The sequence below is a fragment of the Bubalus bubalis genome, chromosome 13, assembly GCF_019923935.1.
Source record: "Bubalus bubalis isolate 160015118507 breed Murrah chromosome 13, NDDB_SH_1, whole genome shotgun sequence".
NCBI lineage: Eukaryota > Metazoa > Chordata > Mammalia > Artiodactyla > Bovidae > Bubalus > Bubalus bubalis.
The window spans coordinates 83,268,146-83,291,949 of NC_059169.1; positions in this window are offsets into that span (position 1 = coordinate 83,268,146).

Consider the following 23,804-nt stretch of genomic DNA (forward strand, 5'->3'; position numbering starts at 1 on the left):
TAAAGGTCAGTATAGTCAAGCCTATGGTCTTCCCAATGGTCATATGGTTGTAAGAGCTGGACTGTAAAGAAGGCAGAATGCCAAAAAATTGATGCCTTCAGGCTGTGGTGCTGTTGAAGACTCTTGAGAGCCCCTTGGACTGCAAGGAGATTAAACCAGTCAATCTTAATGGAAATCAACACTGAATACTCATTGGAAGGACTGATGCTGAAGCTGAAGCTCCAATACTTTGGTCACCTGATGAAGAGTCAACCCTTTGGGAAAGACCCTGATGCTGGGAAAGATTGAGGGGAGAAGAAGAGGGCATCGGTGGCTGAGATGGCTGGATGGTATCACTGATGCAACGGACATGATCTTGGGCAACATTTGGGAGATGGTGAGGGATATGGAGGCCTGGCATGCTGCAGTCCATGGAGTTGCAAAGAGTTAGACACGACTGGATGACTGAACAACATAGACATTGATATACTTGTGTGTATATAAATGTATACATATTTATATTTATATATTTTGACATCTTAAAAAATCTTTCTGGCAGAGGAGAAATTGTCCCTCCATAGGCTAGTCAATTTTCAGACATAACGAAGTGTCCATCTGAAAGCATTGTGTGAAACTAGCCAATCCAGAGCCATAATTCTTTCTGATTCAGGTACCTTCACATGGAATATTCTTTTGTTATAATCACCTCAGATTTGGGGACAAATCAGCTTGAGACCACTCCAACAGCCCAAAGTCCACTGAAGAAATTATTCAACTATCCAGTCTTAAGATGTCTACTATGGCCCAGAGAAAAGCTAATAAAAAATGCTCTAAGCATTCCCATGCCCACTCCTGCCTCCTGACCACCCAGCTGTTTTTCCATGTAGTTCTGCATGTCAGATCATACCTCCTGTCTCTAGACTTGGGAATTTAAATAACCTTGTTTTATTAAAGAACAAAGAAACCTCAGAAGTTTTTTTTTTTTTTCAATTCTATCATCAATTCAGAAAATTTAGATTTCAAATTTATTTAAAATTCAGTTTGTATATATGTTCAAAATAAAATGCTATGCTTTCCCTTTTTTTATTTTTTTGGCTGTTGGGAATAATTAATAGAGATGCAATAAATATCCTAAAATGAGTATGTATACTTATACACGTTTACAACTTTTAAACGATTATTAATAATCCTGTTAACTTCTTAATAACTTTTTAAATGTTCATCAATAAATGTGTGCATGCTCAATCATATCTGACTGTTTGCAATCCCTTGGATTGTATACTGTCAGGATTCTCTTTCCATGGGATTGTCAAGGTAAGAATACTGGAGTGAGTTGCCATTTCCTCTTCCAGGGGATTCTCCCAATTCAGGGATTGAACCCCCATTTCCTGAAAGAGGATTCTTTACCACTGAGCTACCTGGGAAGCCCAGGTGCCTCACATCAGAGATACCTAACCCAACTAGTAAAATGCTTAATTTAAGAGAAAAACAATTTCAAACAACAACAATAATAATAATTTGACTGATAGAGGTCTAGGAAAAAAAATGCAGCACATATGAGTTGTCATAGTCATTAAAATACATGCCTAAATTTTTTTCATTCTATTGTACACATTGAAAGTGAAAGTCACTCAGTTGTGTCCGACTCTTTGTGATGCCATGGACGATAGAGTCCATGGAATTCTCCAGGCCAGAATACTGGAGTATTCTGTCCCCTTTTCATGGGATCTTCCCAACCCAGGGATCAAACCCAGGTCTCCTGTATTGCAGGTAGATTCTTTACCAGCTGAGTCACCAGGGAAACCATCCTAAACTTAAAATCACTAAATGAAATAACATTCATAAAACCTACCTTCACTGAAAGAGTCCTCCATATGGTGACTCCAAACAATTTCCTAAAAATAATTTTCCTCCTTTATTTATGGGTCAATACTGGTACTTGTAATATTTCCTCTTTAGTATGTTTTATTCATTCATATATAAGCTATTTTATCCCTGCAGGATCCTACACATATTTGTACGTATTCTACTATTAAAATTCTTTTTCAATTTCTCTAGTGTTCTTTTAATAATTGTAAAAATCATGTAAATTTCTGTTGCTGCATTGTTTCAAAGTGATTTGAATATGATAAAAGTGAATAAAAGTTTAGCAAATTGATTTTACTCTTTATTCAAAAGTTGCTATACTTTGGAGTATGTACAGGTTACACAGTTTTATCTGTGTTTATGATCTCTGGAAAGACAAGAGAAATTGCATGTTATAAAATATTTCGTGTTTATAAAACATTGCATACAAATAAAGTCATAATGAAAATAAGAGAATAAATGATTTTGTTCTTTTAAATTTTTCAGTCTAAGAAGAAGTGAAAACCCATGGTTTTATTTACATATTTAGAATATAGAGAACTGTGCAATCAATATTTGGCTGTAGTCACTGTAAGCCACTAAACCAAAATAGAGTACTAGAAATCAAAATTCACACATTATTATAAGACATTTAGCTATTTTTCTATACTTCTAGAAAAGTTTTCTAAAATTTTAGACATTTAGTGTTGTAGTAAAGTATATTGTTGGCATATTTCATCTTCTAGTGCATTTGAGCACCACCTGATCCTTTGTATTCTGGGAAAGACTGGCTTGTTCAGCAAAGCAGATGCAAGCTTAAATTTTAAGCATTGACTAAAATGCTATTACATAATTTTCAACAAACACTAAGTTTGCAGCTTTTCCAGCATCCTACAAAGATCAACTCTAGACTCTTGTAAGACCTTAACTCTACCACTATTGGTTGTATTCAATGATGAATGCAAAATTAGTAAACAACATATACTACAAGGTTGACTACCTTAATACAGCCACTTTGGTATATTGGTTGCTTATGAATTGAGCAATTATACACATCAAATATCCCAGGGCATCAAAGATTATAATAAGACAAATATTATTTCTTAATAAATAATCACGTAGTATATTTCATAGGTGTTGAAATGTACCCAAAGAAAAATAAACGAAAAGGAATTGTCTAAAATGCATTTCTTGAAATGATGCAAAGTTTTGGATAGTTTGATAGGAAAACTTGAAGTCTATAATTGCCTATTTCAAAGTGTGTGAAAGTTCCTAGTTATTTATGAATATTTGAAGTTATTTTCTTCATTCCTTGTTAATTGCTTGTGACAGCCAAGAGTTAAAATATGGGTATCCTATTATATAATGTAGGAGAACAGCTGCAACACAGTCTGCTTCTGCTGATGCTCTTGACAATGTGTCTCCTAATGTCCTAAAAACAGCTTCTTCAGGCATGGCTGCTACTTCACACTTTTAGGCTCCAACAATTGGCCTACTGAAATATTCAAGTGCCACACTGAAGAAAATCCATTTCCACCCATCACAAACAGATAGCAAGACAAATTTGCAGTGAGGACAGAAAAACAAAGCAAATTGTTGACAGTCGTGGCTGTCCTGGTTTCTTGAAGAAACAACCAAAAAATCAACTTTTTGAAGAAATCATCACCTCTGTTCATATGTAAAATTGTTCTAGGATAATTATTTAAGATATTCAAAGAAAGAAAGAGATTACAGAAAATTCAAAATAAGTATTGCAAAGATGAAATAGGTAAAAATTAAATTTAACTCTAGTGTAAGTAGTGATCCACTTGTTAAAATTATGGAGGTCGGTAACAGGAAAGTCTCTAAAGATATTTTGCTCCTTGGAAACTTTCAGGTGAGCCTCTATAACAGATCAAATTTTATCTCTAGACAGGTTTCATATGACTTGAGTCAGAGACCTTTCCTCATTCCACCAAGATAAATTTTTCCACAGATTAATATCAGAATCAAGATTTTGAATGTGTCTCCTGCTAGTGAGAACTTAGTTCATGAAATAATTTTCCTGGGGAAATGCTTGAACCCACTGTCTAATCTTTTAAACCTAGTCTAAACAAAACTCTTAATAGCATAGGAAAATACACTACGTGATCAGATGTGAGCTCGGTGAATCCAAGTGTCTTCATTTTGAAAGTTATTATTGTTGCATATATATAAGTCTTGATAAGGAATTCTTGGATCTTCATGGAAGTCTGTAAAATAAAAGTCACAGTGGAAGGAAATGCAAATATATCTTATTCCTGCACATCTGTTTATATTGACCATTATGTTAGGGCAACAGGAAAACCACTAAATCAAAAAGCTTTTAGTTATACAGAACTTATATACAATCATTTTCATTCATCATTAAGTTCAGTTCAGTTCAGTCACTCAGTCGTGTCCAACTCCTTGTGATCCCATGAATTGCAGCACGCCAGGCCTCCCTGTCCATCACCAACTCCCAGATGGGTTTAAATCTGCTATAAACATGTCTAATTAATATGCTTATATAATGAGGCTCAGGACAGACTGAAAATTAGATAAATTACTTGGAAAAAATAACTCAGGACAAAAGAGGAAGTAGAAAACACACTACACCCAAATAAATTTTAGAATATGTAACATGTAATCCCAAAGAAATTGAATAATCCCAGAAATCTGTGAGCAAAGTTATTTCTCAACAGAGACCACCAATAGCACAAATATATAGAAGATAGTACTCGATTTTTAATACTAATCATAAAACTTATTAAACTTTTTAAAATTTAGTAAAAAGAAACAACAGATAGTATCTATAACTGAGCAGTTTATAAACATAGAGAAAACTCATTGATAAAATGGCTAAAGAATCTTAAAAGATGACCTGACAGAATGTGTTAAAAAAGATGAGCTTACTCACTAATGAGAATCCAGATGAAAGAAACAGTGCATATAAAAACATGACCTGGGTTCGAATTGTGGTGTTGGAGAAGACTGAGAGTTTCTTGGTCTGCAAGGAGATCAAACCATTCAATTCTAAAGGAAGTCAACCCTGAATATTCACTGGAAAGACAATGCTGAAGCTGAAACTCAAAATCTTTGGCCACCTGGTGTGAAGAGACAGTTCATTGGAAAAAACCCTGGTACTGGGAAAGATTGAAGGCAGGAGGAGAAGGGGTCAACAGAGGATGAAATGGTTGGATGACATCACTGACTCAAGTGATGAGTCTGAGCAAACTCTGGGAGATAGTGAAAGTCAGAAGCCTGGCATGCTACAGTTTCTTTACATGTTTAGAAGTTTATAATTAAATGCTTAACATTAAGAATGATATATTCTTAAATGTCTGCTTTTGTTTTTATTTTTTAAATGGTGTTGCTTTTATCTATCAACTATCTAAGTACATTTTTGGATTAGGTTGTTTTCTGACATATATTTTAAAACTATGCTGGGCCAGAAAGATTTCTCTTTACTCAAGTGTTCATTTCTACTACAATGCATAATAATTTTGGCATCCCTAAGAAATAACCTTTGTGTTCGATATCTGCATAAGACTGGTTAGGGCTCAAATGTCTCCAGGTCGTAAGCTGGGGAATTGTTCTGCTTCCAAGTGCCAAATGGTTTCTTTGTAAACTTTGTGAAACTTTATATAATGCATTACTTTTTACTTAGTAACAGACCTAAAGGAACTTCAATTTCATTTAAAAAATATTGTTTGTTTTGCCTTTATTTAGAGGAACCAGAGATCAAATTGCCATAATCCGCTGGATCATCGAAAAAGCAAGAGAGTTCTAGAAAAATATCTATTTCTGCTTTATTGACTATTTCAAAGCCTTTGACTGTGTGGATCACAATAAACTGTGGAAAATTCTGAAAGAGATGGGAATACCAGACCATCTGACCTGCCTCTTGAGAAACCTATATGCAGGTCAGGAAGCAACAGTTAGAACTGGACATGGAACAACACACTGGTTCCAAATAGGAAAAGGAGTACGTCAAGTCTGTATATTGTCACCCTGCTTATTTAACTTCTATGCAGAGTACATCATGAGAAACACTGGGCTGGAAGAAGCACAAGCTGGAATCAAGATTGATGGGAGAAATATCAATAATCTCAGATATGCAGATGACACCACCCTTATGGCAGAAAGTGAAGAGGAACTCAAAAGCCTCTTGATGAAAGTGAAAGAGGAGAGTGAAAAAGTTGGCTTAGAGATCAACATTCAGAAAATGAAGATCACGGCATCTGGTCCCATCACTTCATGGGAAATAGATGGGGGAACAGTGGAGAGAGTGTCAGGCTTTATTTTTGGGGGCTCCAAAATCACTGCAGAAGGTGATTGCAGCCATGAAATTAAAAAACGCTTACTCCTTGGAAGGAAGGTTATGACCAACCTAGATAGCATATTGAAAAGCAGAAACATTACTTTGCCAACAAAGGTCCGCCTAGTCAAGGCTATGGTTTTTCCAGTGGTCATGTATGGATGTGAGAGTTGGACTGTGAAGAAAGCTGAGCACTGAAGAATTGATGCTTTTGAACTGTGGTGTTGGAGAAGACTCTTGAGAGTCCCTTGGACTGCAAGGAGATCCAACCAGTCCATTCTAAAGGAAATCGGTCCTGGGTGTTCTTTGGAAAGAATGATGCTAAAGCTGAAACTCCAGTATTTTGGCCACCTCATGTGAAGAGTTGACTCATTGGAAAAAGACTCTGATGCTGGGAGGGGTTGGAGGCAGGAAGAGAAGGGGATGACAGAGGATGAGATGGCTGGATGGCATTACCGAGGACGTGAGTTTGAGTGAACTCTGGGAGTTGGTCATGGACAGGGAGGCCTGGCATGCTGCAGTTCGTGGGGTCGCAAAGAGTTCAACATGACTGAGTGACTGAACTGAACTGAACTTAAGGCAGTATGTGGTCCTAGAAATTCCAGCCACTTCTACTTTCTCAAACTTCTACTCTTGTTGTATCAACTCAGCCTACCTGATGTGCTTTGCAATTTATCAGGTAGTGCTAATGGTAAACAACCCATCTGCCAATGTTGGAGACATAAGAAATGTGGAAGATTCACTGAAGGAGGGCATGGCAATCCCACTCCAGTATTGCCTGGAAAATCCCATGGACATAGGAGCCTGGCTGGCTGTGCATGATTTATAGGGTTGCAAAGTGTCGGACATGACTGAAGCAACTCAGCATGCACATAGGCCTTTGAATAATTAATTTAATATTTAATTTAAATATTCAGTTATTATATTAGATAATGTTTTATTTTATTTTAATTAATTTATTTATTTTGTCTGTGGAATGGCCATATATTTTATCATTCAAACTTGACCACATTTTCAGCCCCATCAACAACATGCCAGAACCACAGGTATAAATAGGGTCATGGACAGAGAAGGACCCATGATTACTCATTATCCTGCCATTTCAGAGTTTCTATGAGTATTTTCTTATTTCTGAAACTGGTTTTCAGAGTGACTTCATATGGGTGATTGATTCTGTCTGTGGTCCATCTGATCTCTTGTTTTTCTTCCTTTTCTTTCTTTTTTTTTAACTGAAGGATAATTGCTTTACAGAATTTTGCTATTTTCTGTCAAACCTCAACATGAATTAGTCATAAGTTACATACATCCCCTCCCTTTTGAAACTCCCTCCCTTCTCCCTCCCCATCTCACCCCTCTAGGTCAATACAGAGTCCCTGTTTGAGTTTCTTGAGCCATACAACAAATTACCCTTGGCTATCTATTTTACGTATGGTAATGAAAGGTTCCATGCTACCCTTTCCATACATCGCACTTTCTCCTCCCCTCTACCTATGTCCATAAGTCTATTCTCTATGACTGTTTCTCCATTTAGTTCAGTTCAGTTGCTCAACGTGTCCAGATCTTTGTGACCCCATGGAATGCAGCACACCAGGCCTCCCTGTCTATTACAAACTCCCAGAGTTTACTCAAACTCATGTCCATTGAAACGGTGAAGCCATCCAACCATCACATCCTCTGTTGTTCCCTTCTCCTCCTTCCTTCAATCATCACCAGCATCAAGGTCTTTTCAAATGAGTCAGTTCTTCGCATCAGGTAGCCAAAGTATTGGAGATTCAGCTTCAGCATCAATCTTTCCAATGAATATTCAGGATGGACTGGTTGAATCTCTTTGCAGTCCAAGGGATTCTCAAGAGTCTTCTGCAACACCATAGTTCAAAAACATCACTTTTTGCTACTCAGCTTTCTTTAGAGTCCAACTCTCACATTGATACATGACTACTGGAAAAACCATAGATTTGACTAGATGGACCTTTGTTGGCAAAGTAACGTCTCTGCTTTTTAATATGCTGTCTAGTTTGGTCATAACTTTTCTTCCAAGGAGTAAGTGTCTTTTAATTTCATGGCTGCATTCACAATCTGCAGTGATTTTGGAGCCCAAGAAAATAAAGTCTCTCTTTCTTTTCACTCTTCCCCCACCTATTTGCCATGAAATTATGGGGCCTTATGCCATGATCTTAATTTTCTGAATACTGAGTTTCAAGCCAGCCTTTCACACTTGTCTTTCACTTTCATCAAGATGCTCCTTAGTTCTTCTTCACTTTCTGACATAAGGATGGTGTCATCTGCATATATGAAGCTGTTGATATTTCTCCTGGCAATCTTGATTCCAGCTTGTGCTTCATCCAGCCCAGTGTTTCTCATGAGGTATTCTGCATATAAGTTAAATAGGCAGAGTGACAATATGCATCCTTGACATACTCCTTTCCCTATTTGGAACCAGTCTATTGTTCCAAGCCCAGTTCTAACTGTTGCTTTCTCACCTGCATACAGATTTCTCAAGAGGCAGGTCAGGTGGTCTGGTATCCCCATATCTTTCAGAATTTTCCATAGTTTGTTGTGATTCACACTGTCAAAGTATTTGGCATAGTTGATAAAGCAGAAATAGATGTTCTTCTCTAACTCTCTTGCTTTTTTAATGATCCAATGGATGTTTGCAATTTGATCTCTGGTTCCTCTGCCTTTTCTAAATCCAGCTTGAACATCTGGATGTTCACAGTTCAAGTACTGTTGAAGGCTGGCTTGGAGAATTTTGAGCATTACTAGCATGTGAGATGAGTGCAACTGTGAGGTAGTTTGAGCATTCTTTGGCATTGCCTTTTTTGGAATTCGAATAAAAACTGACCTTTTCCAGTCCTGTGGCCATTGCTGAGTTTTCCAAATTTGCTGGCATATTGAGTACAGCACTATAACAGCATGGTCTTTTAGGACTTGAAATAGCTCAACTGGAATTCCATCACCTCCATTAGCTTTGTTCATAGTGATGCTTCCTAAGGCCCACTTGATTTCACATTCCATGGTGTATGGTTCTAGGTGAGTGATCATACCATCATGATTATTTGGGTCGTGAAGATCTTTTTTGTACAGTTCTTCTGTTTATTCTTGCCACCTCTTCTTAATATCTTCTGCTTCTGTTAGGACCATATCATTTCTGTCCTTTATTGTGCCCATCTTTTGCATTAAATGTTCCTTGGTATTTCTAATTTTCTTAAAGAGATCTGTAATCTTTCCCATTCTACTGTTTTCTTCCATTTCTTTGCACTGATCACTGAGGAAGGCTTACTTATCTCTTCTTGCTATTCTTTGGAACTCTTCATTCAAATGGGCATATCTTTCCTTTTCTCCTTTGCTTTTTGCTTCTCTTCTTTTCAGATATTTGTAAGGCCTCCTCAGTTTTCTCCATTGCTGCCCTGTAAATTAATTTTTCAGTACCATTATTCTAGATTCTATATATGTTGCTTAGAATGCCATATTTATCGTTCTCTGTCATACAGCATACTTCATGCTGTATGGCTTCCCTGGTGGCTCAGAGGGTAAAGTGTCTGCCTGCAATGCTGGAGACCCAGGTTCAATCCCTGGGATGGGAAGATCCCCTGGAGAAGGAAATGGCAACCCACTCCAGTATTCTTGCCTGGAAAGTCCCATGGACTGAGGAGCCTGGTAGGCTAGAGCCCACTGGGTCGCAAAGAGTCGGACTGAAGGATTCACTTGCACTTTCATGCTGTATAATAGATTTTAGGTTCATCCTTCTCATCAGAACTGACCTTAAATGTTTTCCTTTATATGGCTGAGTAATATCCCATTGTGTACATGTACCTGAGCTCCTTTATCCATTCATCTGTCGATGGACATCTAGGTTGCTTCCATGTTCTAGCTATTATATATAGTGCTGTAATGTACAATGGGAAACATGTGACATTTTCAATTTTCGTTTCCTCACAGTATATGCTTAGGAGTGGTATTGCTGTGTCATGTGGTGGTTTTATTTCTGGTTTTTAAGAAATCTACATACCATCTTCCATAGTGGCTGTGTCAATTTATATTCCCACCAACAGTGCAAGACTGTTCCCTTTTCTTGACACTCTCTCCAGCATTTATTGTTTGTAGACTTTTTGATGATGGCCATTCTGACTGGTATGAGGTGATGTCTAATTGTGGTTTTGATTTACATTTCTCTAATAATGAGCAACGTTGAGCATCTTTTCATGTTTTTGTTAGCCATCTGTATGTCTTATTTAGAGAAATGCTTGTTTAGGTCTTTTCCCCCACTTTTTGATTGGGCTGTTTGTTTTTCTGGCATTGAGTTGTATGAGCTGCTTGTACATTTTGGAAATAAATCATTTGTCAGTTGTTTCATTTGCCATTGTTTTCTCCCATTCTGAGGTTTGTCTTTTCACCTTGCTTATAGTCTCCTTTGATGTGCAAAAGGTTTTATGTTTAATCAAGTCCCACTTGTTTACTTTTGTTTTTATTTCCATTACTCTACGTGGTGGGTCAGTGAGGATCTTGCTTTGATTTATGTCATGGAGTGTTTTGCCTGTGTTTTCCTCCAAGAGTTTTATACTTTCTGGTCTTACATTTAGGTCTTTAATCCATTTTGAGTTTATCTTTGTGTATGGTGTTAGGAAGTGTTCTAGTTTCATTCTTTTACACATAGCCATCCAGTTTTCCCAAGCACCATTTAGTGAAGTGGCCATCTTTGCCTCATTGTATATTCTTGCCTCCTTTGTCAAGAAACAAGTACCCTTAGGTGCATGGGTTTATTTCTGGGCTTTCTATCTTGTTCCAATGGCCTATATTTCTGTTTTTGTGACAGTACCATACTGTCTTGATGATTGTAGCTTTGTAGTATAATCTTAAGTCAGCAAGGTAGATTCCTCCAATTCTATTCTTCTTTCTGAAGATTGCTTTGGCTCTTTGGTGTCTTTGTGTTTCCATATGAATTGTGAATTTTTTTGTTCTAGTTCTGTGAAAAATGCCATTGGCAATTTGATAGGGATTGCACTGAATCTGTAGATTGCATTTGGCAGTATAGTCATTTTCAAAATATTGATTCTTCCTACCCAGGAACATGGCATATCTCACCTTCTTTTTATGTCATCTTTGATTTCTATCATACATGTCTAATAATTTTCTGTGTACAGTTCTTTTGTCTCCTTAGGTAAGTTTATTCCTAGATATTTAATTCTTCTTGTTGCAGTGCTGAATGGGATTGATTTCTGTTTCTGATTTTATGTTATTAGTATATAGAAATACAAGTGATTTCTATGTATCAATTTTATATCCTGCAACTTTGCTAAATTCACTGATTAGCTCTAGTAATTTTCTGATACTATCTTTAGGATTTTCAATAAGTCCATTCTAAAAGAGATCAGTCCTGGGTGTTGTTTGGAAGGAATGATGCTAAAGCTGAAACTCCAGTACTTTGGCCACCTCATGCAAAGAGTTGACTCATTGGAAAAGACTCTGATGCTGGGAGGGGTTGGAGGCAGGAGGAGAAGGGGATGACAGAGGATGAGATGGCTGGACAGCATCACTGACTATTTGGACATGAGTTTGAGTGAACTCCAGGAGTTGGTGATGGACAGGGAGGCCTGGTGTGCTGTGATTCATGGGGTCGCAAACAGTCAGACATGACTGAGCAACTGAACTGAACTGAACTGAACTAATGAACAATATCATGTCAACTGCAAACAGCAAGAGCTTTATTTCTTCTTTTCCAATCTGGATTCCTTTTATTTATTTTACTTCTCTGATTACTGTAGCTAGGACTTCCATAAATATGTTGAATAATATTGGTGAAAGTGAACACCCTTGTCTTGTTCCTGATCTTAGGTGGAATGCTTTCAGTTTTATAACATTGAGAATAATGTTTGCTGTAGGCTTATCATATATGGCATTTACTATGTTGAGGTAGATTCCTTCTATTCCCATTTTTGAAGAGCTTTGTTCATAAATGGGTCCTGAATTTTGCCAAAGGCTTTTTCTGCCTCTATTGAGATGATCATATGGTTTTTATCTTTCAATTTGTTAGTATGGCGTATCACGTGGATTGATTTGTGTATATTGAAGAATTCTTACATCCCTGGAAGGAACCCAACTTGGTCATGGTGTTTGAGCTTTTTGATGTGCTGCTGAATTCTATTTGCTAAAATTTTGTTGAGGATTTTTGCATCTATGTTCATCAGCGATATTGGTCTGTAGTTTTCTTTTTTGTGTGTCATCTTTGTCTTTGTCTGCTTTTGGTATCAGGGTGAAGGTGGCCTCATAGAATGAGATTGGAAGTTTTCCTTCCTTTGCAATTTTTTGCAAGAGTTTTAGGAAAGGCATTTACTTTTCTCTGTATGTTTGATAGAATTCTCCTGTGAAGCCTTCTGGTCCTGAGCATTTTTTTTTTTTTTTTTTTGGGTGTGTGTGGGGGGATGGGATTCTTAATCACAGCTTCAATTTCAGTGCTTGTAATTGGGTTGCTAAAAATTTTTACTTCTTCCTGGTTCAGTCTTGGAAGATTGAACTTTTCTAAGAATCTGTCCATTTCTTCCAGGCTATCCATTTTATTTCTATATAGCTCTTCACAGTACTCTCATAATTCTTTGTACTCCTGCATTGTCATTTGCAACTTCACCTTTTTCATTTCTAATGTTGTCGATTTGATTCTTTGCTCTTTTTTGCCACATGAGTCCTACTAAAGTTTGTCAATTTTGTTTATCTTCTCAAATAAACAGATTTTAATTTTATTAATCATTACTACTGTTTCTTTCATTTATTTCTGCTCTGATCTTTATGATTTTATTCCTTCTACTAATTTTGGGAGTTTTGGTTCTTCTTTTTCCAGTTGTTTTAGGTTCAAAGATGGGTTCTCTATTCGATGTTTTTCTTGTTTTTTTGAGGTAGGGTTGTATTGCTGTAAATTTCCCTCTTAGAACTGTTTTTGCTGCATCCCATAGGATTTCAGGGATCACGTTTTCATTGTGATTCATTTATAGAAATTTTTCTGACTTCCTTTTGATTTCTTAAGTAGCCTGTTGGTTATTTAAAACATGTTATTTAATCTCCATGTGCTTCAGTATCTTACTTTTTTTTTCTCTTAAAATTAATATCTAGTCTCATAGCATTGTGATTGGATAAGATGCTTGATGCAATTTTAATTTTCTTAAATTTGCTGAGGTTGATTTATGACCCAAGATGTGGGCTACACTGGAGAATGTTCCATGTGCACTTGAGAAGAAGGTGTATTCTTCTGCATTTGGATAGAATATCCTGAATATATCAATGAGATCCATCTCATCTAATGTATCATTTAAGACTTGTGTTTCCTTATTAATTGTCTGTTTTGATGATCTGTCCATTGGTGTGAGTGGGGTGTTAAAGTCTTCTACTATTATTGTGTTACTGTCAATTTCTCCATTTTTGTCTGTTAGTGTTTGTCTTATATATTGAGGTGCTCCTATGTTGGGTGCATTAGTTCAGTTCAGTCACTCATTCATGTCTGACTGTTTGGGACCCCATGAATTATGGCACGCCAGGCCTCCCTGTCCATCACCAACTCCCAGAGTTCACTCAAACTCACATCCATCGACTCAGTGATGCCATCCAGCCATCTCATCCTCTGTTGTCCCCTATTCCTGATTCCCCCAATCCCTCCCAGCATCAGAGTCTTTTCCAATGAGTCAACCCTTCGCATGAGGTGGCCAAAGTACTGGAGTTTCAGCTTTAGCATCATTCCTTCCAAAGAAATCCCAGGGCTGATCTCCTTTAGAATGGACTGGTTGGATCTCCTTGCAGTCCAAGAGACTCTCAAGAGTCTTCTCCAACTCCACAGTTCAAAAGCATCAATTCTTTGGTGCTCAGCTTTCTTCACAGTCCAACTCTCACATCCATACATGACCCCTGGAAAAAACCATAGCCTTGACTAGACGGGCTTTTTTTTTGGCAAACTAATGTCTCTGATTTTTAATATGCTATATAGGTTGGTCATAAGTTTCCTTCCAAGGAGTAAGCGTCTTTTAATTTCATGGCTGCAGTCACCATCTGCAGTGATTTTGGAGCCCCCAAAAATAAAGTTTGCACTATTTCATCTATTTCCCATGAAGTGATGGGACCAAATGCCATGATCTTCGTTTTCTGAATGCTGAGCTTTAAGCCAACTTTTTCACTCTCCTCTTTCACTTTCATCAAGAGGCTTTTTAGTTCCTCTTCCCTTTCTGCCTTCGAGTGGTTTCTTATTTCTCCCAGCAGTCTTTTTTCCAGCTTGTGCTTCTTCCAACCCAGCGTTTCTCATGATGTATTCTGCATAGAAGGTAAATAAGCAGGGTGACAATGTACAGCCTTGACGTACTCCTTTTCCTATTTGGAACCAGTCTGTTGTTCCATGTCCAGTTCTAACTGTTCCTTCCTGACCTGCATATAGGTTTCTCAAGAGGCAGGTCAGGTGGTCTGGTATTCCCATCTCTTTCAGAATTTTCCACAGTTTATTGTGATCCACACAGTCAAAGGCTTTGGCATATTCAGTAAAGCAGAAATAGATGTTTTTCTGGAACTCTCCTGTTTTTTCGATGATCCAGCAGATGTTGGCAATTTGATCTCTGGTTCCTCTGCCTATTCTAAAACCAGCTTGAACATCTGGAAGTTCATGGTTCACATATTGCTGAAGCTTGGCTTAGAGAATTTTGAGCATTACTTTATTAGCATGTGAGATGAGTACAATTGTGCGGTAGTTTGAGCATTCTTTGGGATTGCCTTTCTTTGGGATTGGAATGAAAACTGACTTTTTCCAGTCCTGTGGCCACAGCTGAGTTTTCCAAATTTTGCTGGCATATTGAGTGCAGCACTTTCACAACATCATCTTTCAGGATTTGAAATAGCTCAACTGGAATTCCATCACCTCCACTAACTTTGTTCATAGTGATGCTTTCTCAGGCCCACTTGACTTCACATTCTAGGATGTCTGGCTCTAGGTGAGTGATCAAACCATTGTCATTATCTTGGCTGTGAAGATCTTTTTTGTAAAGTTCTTCTGTGTATTCTTGCCACCTCTTCTTAATATCTTCTGCTTCTGTTAGGTCCATACCATTTCTGTCCTTTATCAAGCCCATCTTTGCATGAAATGTTCCATTGGTATCTCTAATTTTCTTGAAGATATCTCTAGTCTTTCCCATTCTATTGTTTTCCTCTATTTTTTTCATTGATCGCTGAGAAAGACTTTCTTATCTCTCCTTGCTATTCTTTGGAACTCTGCTTTCAGATGCTTATATCTTTCCTTTTCTACTTTGCTTTTTGCTTCTCTTCTTTTCACAGCTATTTGTAAGGCATCCCCAGACAGCCATTTTGCCCCCCACCCCCACCCCATGGAGATGGTCTTGATCCCTGTCTCCTGTACAATGTCATGAACTTCTGTCCATAGTTCATCAGGCACTCTATCAATCAGATTGAGTCCCTTAAATTTATTTCTTATTTCCATTGTATAATTATAAGGGATTTGATTTAGGTCATACCTGCATGGTCTAGTGGTTTTCCCCACTTTCTTCAATTTAAGTCTGAATTTGGCAGTAAGGAGTTCATGATCTGAGCCACAGTCAGCTCCTGGTATTGTTTTTGCTGACTGTATAGAGCTTCTCCATTGTTTTGTCTTCCTCTTGGATTGATCCGTTGATCATTATGTAGCATCTTTATTATCTCTTGTAATATTCTTTATTGCAAGGTCTGTTTCTCCTATATTAAGATTGCTACTCCAGCTTTTTTTTTTTTTTTTTTTTTTTTTTTTTTGCTTTCCATTTGCGTAGAATATGTTTTTCCATCCTCTCACATTCAGTCTATATGTGTCTGTAGGTCTGAAGTGGATTTCTTTCAGACAACATACATATAGGTCTTGTTTTTATATCCATTTAATCAGTGTGTCTCTTTTGGTTGGAACATTTAATTCATTTACATTTAAAGTAATTATTGATGTATATGTTCCTATTGCCATTTTCTTAATTGTTTGGGGTTGATTTTGTAGATCTTTTTTCTTCTCTTGTATTTCTTGACTATATAAGTCTGTTTAATGTTTGTTATAAAGCTGGCTTGGTAGTACAGAATTCTCTTAGTTTTGCTTGTCTGAAAAGCTTTTTATTTATCCATAAATTTTGAATGAGATCCTTGCTGGGTACAGTAATCTTGTCTGTAGATTTTTCCCTTTCAGTACTTTAAGTATATCCTGCCATTCCCTTCTGGCCTGCAGAGTTTCTGCTGAAAGATCAGCTGTTAAGCATATCGAGTTTCCCTTGTATGTTACTTGTTGCTTTTCCCTTGCTGCTTTTAATATTCTTTCTTTGTGTTTAGTCTTTGTTACTTTGATTACTATGTGTCTTGGTGTGTTTATCCTTGGGTTTATCCTGCATGGGACTTTTTGTGCCTCTTGGACATGATTGACTATTTCCTTTTCAAAGTTGGGGAAATTTTAAATTATAATCTCCAAAATTTTTCTCATATCCTTACTTTTTCTCTTTTTCTGTGACTCCTATAATTCAAATGTTGGTGCATTTGATATTGTCCAAGAGGTCTCTGAGTGTGCCCTCAACTGTTTTCATTCTTTTTACTTTATTCTGCTCTTCAGAAGTTATTTCCACCATTTTTTCTTCCAGCCCACTGATTCGTTCTTCTGCTCAGATATGCTGCTGTTGGTTGCTTCTAGAGTATTTTTAATTTCAGTAATTGTGTGGTTTATTTCTGTTGTTTATTCTTTAATTCTTCTAGGTCTTTGTTAATTGATTCTTGCATTTTCTCCATTCTGTTTTCAAGGTTTTTGATCATCTTTGCTATCATTATTCTGAATTCCTTTTCATGTAGGTTTTTATTTCCTCTTCATTTATTTGTACTTGTGTGTTTCTACTTTGTTCCTCCATTTGTGTGTTACTTCCCTGTCTTATCATTATATATATATATATATATATATATATATATATATATATATATAATTTTTTTTTTAAACTTATTGTGTTTGAGGTCTCCTTTCCCCAGGCTTCAAGGTTGAATTTTTTCTTCCTTTGGTTTCTGTCTTCCTAAGATTTGTCCACTGGTTTGTGTAAGGGTGAGATTTGTGCTGAGTTTTTGTTTGTTTGTCTGTTTTTCCTCTGATGGGCAAGGCTGAGTGAGGTGGCAATCCTGTCTGTTGATGACTGAGTTTGTATTTTTGTTTTGTTTGTTGTCAGATGAGGTATTCTGCACTGGGTGGTACTCCTATTTGGGTGATGCTGGGTCTTGTATTCAAGTGGTTTCCTTTGTGTGAGTTCTCACTGTTTGATACTTCCTAGGCTTCCCTTGTGGCTCAGATGGTAAAGCGGCTGCCTGCAATGTGGGAAACCCAAGTTTGATCCCTGGGTTGGGAAGATCCCCTAGAGAAGGAAATGGCAACCCACTTCAATACTCTTGCCTGGAAAATTCCATGGACTGAGGAGCCTGGTAGTCTACACTCTATGGGGTCATAAAGTCGGACACGACTGAGCAACTTCACTTTCAGGGTGAGTTCTCTGGTAATCTATGGTCTTGGTGTCAATGCTCCCACTCCCAAGACTCAGGGCTTGTTCTCTGGTCAGGAACAAATATTCCACAAGTGGTTTGTAATTAAATGAGATTAAAACAAATATAAAAAACAAGAAACAAAAGATGAACCCCAGACAAATGGCAGTTACAAAATCAGGCATATAATAATTAAAATAATGGAATATACACATATACATTTGCACCCATGAGAAAAGTCAAAACAGTCCAACAAAAATAAAGTAAAATAGATTGACCTGGCAAACAAAGGAAAGCAAAAATTATATTTACCTGTTAACAAAATTAACTAAAGTACAAACTGGAAAATAAAACTAAAGCAAGGTGCCAAGTGGAGAATAAAGATATGAAAATAAAACTAACAAATAGGTTGAGAGGAAGGGAAAGAAAGAATAGGTAGGCAAATTTAAAATGAGGTAGATGAAGAAGATTTATATATATTAAAGATTAACTGCAGGGGAAAATAACAGTAGGAAAAACAAAGGAATAATTGTACAAAAAACATTATAGGTATAAGAAAGATAAATGATAAAATTATAAAAAAGAGAAAAAAATGCAACAGAAAAAGAAAGAAAAAAAAAAGAAAGAAAAGGTGGAAACTCTACAGAACTGCAAAAGCCCAACATGAATGCAAATATTTATAACAACAATAAAAAGTTTGACTAAATAAACACATATCCATATACACAAAATCAAAACAGTCCAAGAAAAATAAAGTACAATATATTGACCTGGTGAACAAAGGAAACCAAAAATTATGTCTACCATAAGAAAACTATCTAAAGCACAACCTGGTAAACAAAACCAAAGCAAGGTGCCAATTTGGAAATAAAGCAATGAAAATAAAACTAACAAATATGTTTAGAAGAAAGGAAATAAAGAAAAGAAAGAAAAGATAAATGCAAAGTTAAATAGAGGTAGATAAAGAAGATTTATATCCATTAAAGATTAACTGCAAGGGGGAAAGAACATTAGGAAAAACAAAGGAATAAATGTAGAAAAATAATAATAGGTATAAAAAATTAAAATTAAAAAGAGAGAGAGAGAAAAGAGAAAAAACAAAAGGGAAACTCCACAGACCTATGAAAGCCCAACATAGAGGGAAAGTTTTTTAATAATAAAAAAGTGACTGAGAAAAAAATAAAAAGCTGAAAATCTTAATTACATTTCATCAGTTCAATTCAGTTCAGTTCAGTCGCTCAGTCATGTCCGACTCTTTGTGACCCCATGAATTGCAGTACGCCAGGCTTCCCTGCCCATCACCATCTCCCGGAATTCACTTAAACTCACATCCATCATGTTGGTGATGCCATGCAGCCATCTCATCCTCTGTCGTCCCCTTCTCATCCTGCCCCCAATCCCTACCAGCATCAGAGTTTTTTCCAATGAGTCAACTCTTCTCATGAGGTGGCCAAAGTACTAGAGTTTCAGCTTTAGCATTATTCCTTCCAAAGAAATCCCAGGGCTGATCTCCTTCAGAATGGACTGATTCGATCTCCTTGCCGTCCAAGGGACTCTCAAGGGTCTTCTCCAACACCACAGTTCAAAAGCATCAATTCTTCGGAGCTCTGCATTCTTCACAGTCCAACTCTTGCATCCATACATGACCACTGGAAAAACCATAGCCTTGACTAGTCGGACCTTTGTTGGCAAAGTAATGTCTCTGCTCTTGAACATGCTATCTAGGTTGGTCATAACCTTCCTTCCAAGGAGTAAGTGTCTTTTAATTTCATGGCTGCAATCACCATCTGTAGTGATTTTGGAGCCCCCAAAATTAAAGCCTGACACTGTTTCCACTATTTCCCCATCTATTTCCCATGAAGTGATGGGACCAGATGCCATGATCTTCGTTTTCTGAATGTTGAGCTTTAGGCCAATTTTTTCACTCACCTCTTTCACTTTCATCAAGAGGCTTTTTAGGGCCTCCTCACTTTCTGCCATAAGGGTGGTGTAATCTGCATATCTGTGGTTATTGATATTTCTCCCAGCAATCTTGATTCCAGCTTGTGCTTCTTCCAGCCCAGCGTTTCTCATGATGTACTCTGCCGGGGTCCAGCCCCGGCTGATCCAGGGTATTCGAAGGAGAGATGGTGTAGGCGAGGGTCAGGAAACAACTGCTTAATTACACTTTAATTAAGGATACAAAAAGTAATAGAATGAGGATAGCTCAGTAGGAAAATTCAGTGGAGAAAAGAGGCTGAGTAACTTGGTGTACGCGGGAGACCAATAAAACTTCAAGACAAGAAGTTTGCACCACTTACGTAGGCCGCAGGCGTCCTTCCGTTCTCCCGAAGGAGAGGAGACACTGAGGCCTCCCCGGTCGGATCTTAGAAGCCTAGGCATAATTAGCAAGCATGGTGGGTTCTGCGCTCCAGATAGAGACTCAGCCAGAATTTGAAAGAGAGAGCGACATGGGGAGACCAAGTTTTGGTGAACAAGGCCCGCGCTTTATTTTCCAAAGTAGTTTTTATACCTTAAGTTGTGCATAGAGGATAATGGAGGAAGGGGTGGAGTCATGCAAGGACAGCAGTTCCTGGTCCTAATCGAAGCCAGGCTTTCAAACTTATCATATGCAAAAGTTCAGGTGAATTACATCATCTTCTGGCCCGGAGGCCTGTTAACATTTTAAGAAACTTATTTTTCTCTAAAGGTGATTATTCCAAAGTCAGGCACCAGCCTCCAAAAAAGCATTGGACAAAGCTGCATTTTACATTTCTATACACCCATTATATCAATCAATACACTGCCAATGACACAGTAGGTAAGGAGTATGGAGACTTAGCAGCAAACATTGGCCCAACAAGTGAAAAACCCTTCACCAATACAATTTCTAATCAATCTTTTAACTACTCAAAAGAATCTGTGTTTAGACAGTTTAGAACATCTCCTGCCTCTCACAGTTGGGAGGCTCTGAACAATCACATGTGGCTGGAAAAATCTATTCAGGTAGGCTAGAGGATTTCCAAAGGAGTTTGTAGGTTAAACACTGTCACACCCAGGAATTATTGACTGGAGCTGTAAGCTAATTCTTTTTTCAGAGAGAGGTAGTGGGGGACAGACCCCCGTAAAGTCAGAGGTGTAGGTGAAAGCACAAAGCAGAAAGTAGGCAGACTCTGGTTTTGGGGTAGATGCTCGAGAATTTCCAGGGGGACTCCTGAGGCTCTATCCCGCCTTTGCGTAGGCCGAGCCTCCTTCCTCATGACCTTTGTCATGGGCGGAGGTCCTCAAGCTGGCTCCCGGCAGTGATAGAATTCCAGTTGAGCTATTCCAGATCCTGAAAGATGATGCTGTGGAAAGTGCTGCACTCAATATGCAATATGCACTCAATATGCAATATGCCGGCTCCCGGCAGTACTCTGCTTATAAGTTAAATAAGCAGGGTGACAATATACAGCCTTGACATACTCCTTTTCCTATTTGGAACCAGTCTGTTGTTCCATGTCCAGTTCTAACTGTTCCTTCCTGACCTGCATATAGGTTTCTCAAGAGGCAGGTCAGGTGGTCTGGTACTCCCATCTCTTTCAGAATTTTCCACAGTTTATTGTGATCCATACAGTCAAAGGCTTTGGCATAGTCAATAGAGCAGAAACAGATGTTTTTCTGGAACTCTCCTGTTTTTTTGATGATCCAGCAGATGTTGGCAATTTGATCTCTGGTTCCTCTGCCTATTCTAAAACCAGCTTGAACTTCTGGAAGTTCATGGTTCACGTATTGCTGAAGCCTGGCTTGGAGAATTTTGAGCATTACTTTACTAGCGTGTGAGATGAGTGTAATTGTGCGGTAGTTTGAGCATTCTTTGGCATTGCCTTTCTTTGGGATTGGAATTAGTGCTAATAAAATCAACAACAAAGTGGGAAGGAGGGGAAAAAAACAAAAAAAAAAAAACATTCAAAAGAATCTGCAGAGCAAGTCAAAACATAAGAATAATAAATGTTTTTCTTGAGTCACTGCTGTCAGAGTCCTTCCCGTCACTGGGGGTCACAGTACACCTCACCTCCTTAAGATTCTTTCCAGCACTGTGTTGATCTCTGGACCTGCTGTGGGGGAAGCTCAGATTCTAATCTGGTCCTTCTCCTCTGTGTTCCTGCCTCCTATGTTCACAGCTATCAATACTAGTGCATTTTCTTTTGTGGGAGCTCTCAATGGCCTTTTATATATTCCATAGACACAGAGTCTGCCTAGTTGATTGTGTGGATTTAATCTATAGCTTGTATAGCTGGGAAGGCTTTGGGTCTTATTCCTTAGCCACACTGCCCCTGGGTTTCAACTGTGATTTTATTTCTACCTCTACATGTGGGTCGTCTACTGGGGTCTGCTCCTGAGGCTGCCCTGGAGGCCTTGGTTTTGCCCCTTGGGTTTGCACTCTGTGGAGGTGGTACAGCTGCTTGGGTCACAAGAGTTCTGGCAGCACCAGGTATTCAGGGGAGTTGGCAGCTAAATCAGCAGGAAATATAGTGCTCTAGAAGGGTATGACAACCAGTATTTGCCAAATCACTCCAGTATTCTTGCCTGGAGAACCTCCTTCCCTGACAGAGAAGCCCAGCAGGCCATAGTCTACATGGTTGCAAAGAGTCAGACACTACCAAAGTGACCCTGCTTGCATAGATGCAAGATTTTTTTTACTTCTGGCAGCTCTCCTCCAGTGAGATTTGAGCATGAAGGTGGTACAGCTGCTTGGCTTGCAGGGACCCTGGCAGCAGCAAGTGTGCAGGGACTTGGACTGCCTTCACCGCAGGAGGTATGGCCCTATCAGGGACTTTTTTGAGCCCCTTGTAGCTGGCTATCAGAAGACCTCTTTGGCTAGTCTTTCCCTGTAGCTCCGCTCACTCATGTACTTAGAAGGACCCCCATGGCTGGGGTCCTACTCTCTAGATCAGCACACATCAGGCACTTAAAGGAATACCTTGGGTTGGGCCCTACTCTGTAGTTTGGCACATCAGTCACTTAAAGGGCACCCTGGGTGGGGTCCTGCTCTGTACTTCAGTGAGTCAGGCATTTTATGGGCCAGCCTCTCTACTGTTCTACTGGCGATGCTGGGGGGAGAGAAGTTATGGTGATGACTCTAGCCCCTACATGTGACTCATCAGTATCCCTTGCTTCCATGGCTGCTTGACTTTCCTCCAGAGGCAATGCCCTCCAAAATTTCCTCCCTCATACACAATTTCCTCCTCCCCTTGATCTGTCTCTTCACAGTCAACAGTAGCCCTCTCCCTGGGATTGCTCCACAATACCTAAACTCCAGCTCCCAGCCACTGCACCTTCCAGGGGACCTGAATCCCTGTCCAGGGTATGTATGGCTACAGCAAGGACTGTCTGATTCGCACTCCATTTAGGCTGTCACGGATCAGCTGCCTCACTCTCAGCCTTAAGTGTTTCTCCTGTGACTCAGACAATTGCCCCAGTGTGGGGATTGGACCCCTGCCTCACTTCCCCCACCCTCTGAGGGCAGGTCCAGTCCTACTAATACTATTTTTTCCCCCTATTTCTTTTGTCCTACCAAGTTTTGTGTGGGTCTATATATTCTTTTCCACTAGTCAGGTATTCATATCTGCTCTCAGCTGGTGTTCTTCTCAGCACGCACTTCTGTGTCTGAAGGTGTATTCCTGATGTATCCATGGGGAGAGATGTACTCCACATCCAACTACTCCTCTGCCATCTTGTTCTCTATATTAGATAATATTTTAAAAGATTCTTCTAAATTTAGGTTGCATTTAGTGTAAAATAAATAGGTATATTTAGATAGATATTTCATTAATATAATGTCAAAAAGTTATGTTTTTATGCTTCTATTGGCACAATAACAAACCTAGAAAAGAATAATCAAAAGTTATGTTGGAATGAAATAACTGAATAAGTTCTTAACATTCAAATTGTGTAAAAGTTTAGTTTTGAAATTCTATTATTGCCTTTTGAAATAACTCAAAATCTGGAAAGAACATTTTTGTGAGGTCTTATATGAATTAAAACCTTTTTGTTTTTCTGTCCTGAATGGAATGTAGTTGAGGAGGTCTATGATTCTGTAGATCTACATGGGGAAATATATTCAGGCTAAATACAAGTAGGTACAATTTATTTGATAAGTTTATCTTGCAAGTATGCTTGAACATTATTAGAAGCTAAAAGCTAATAT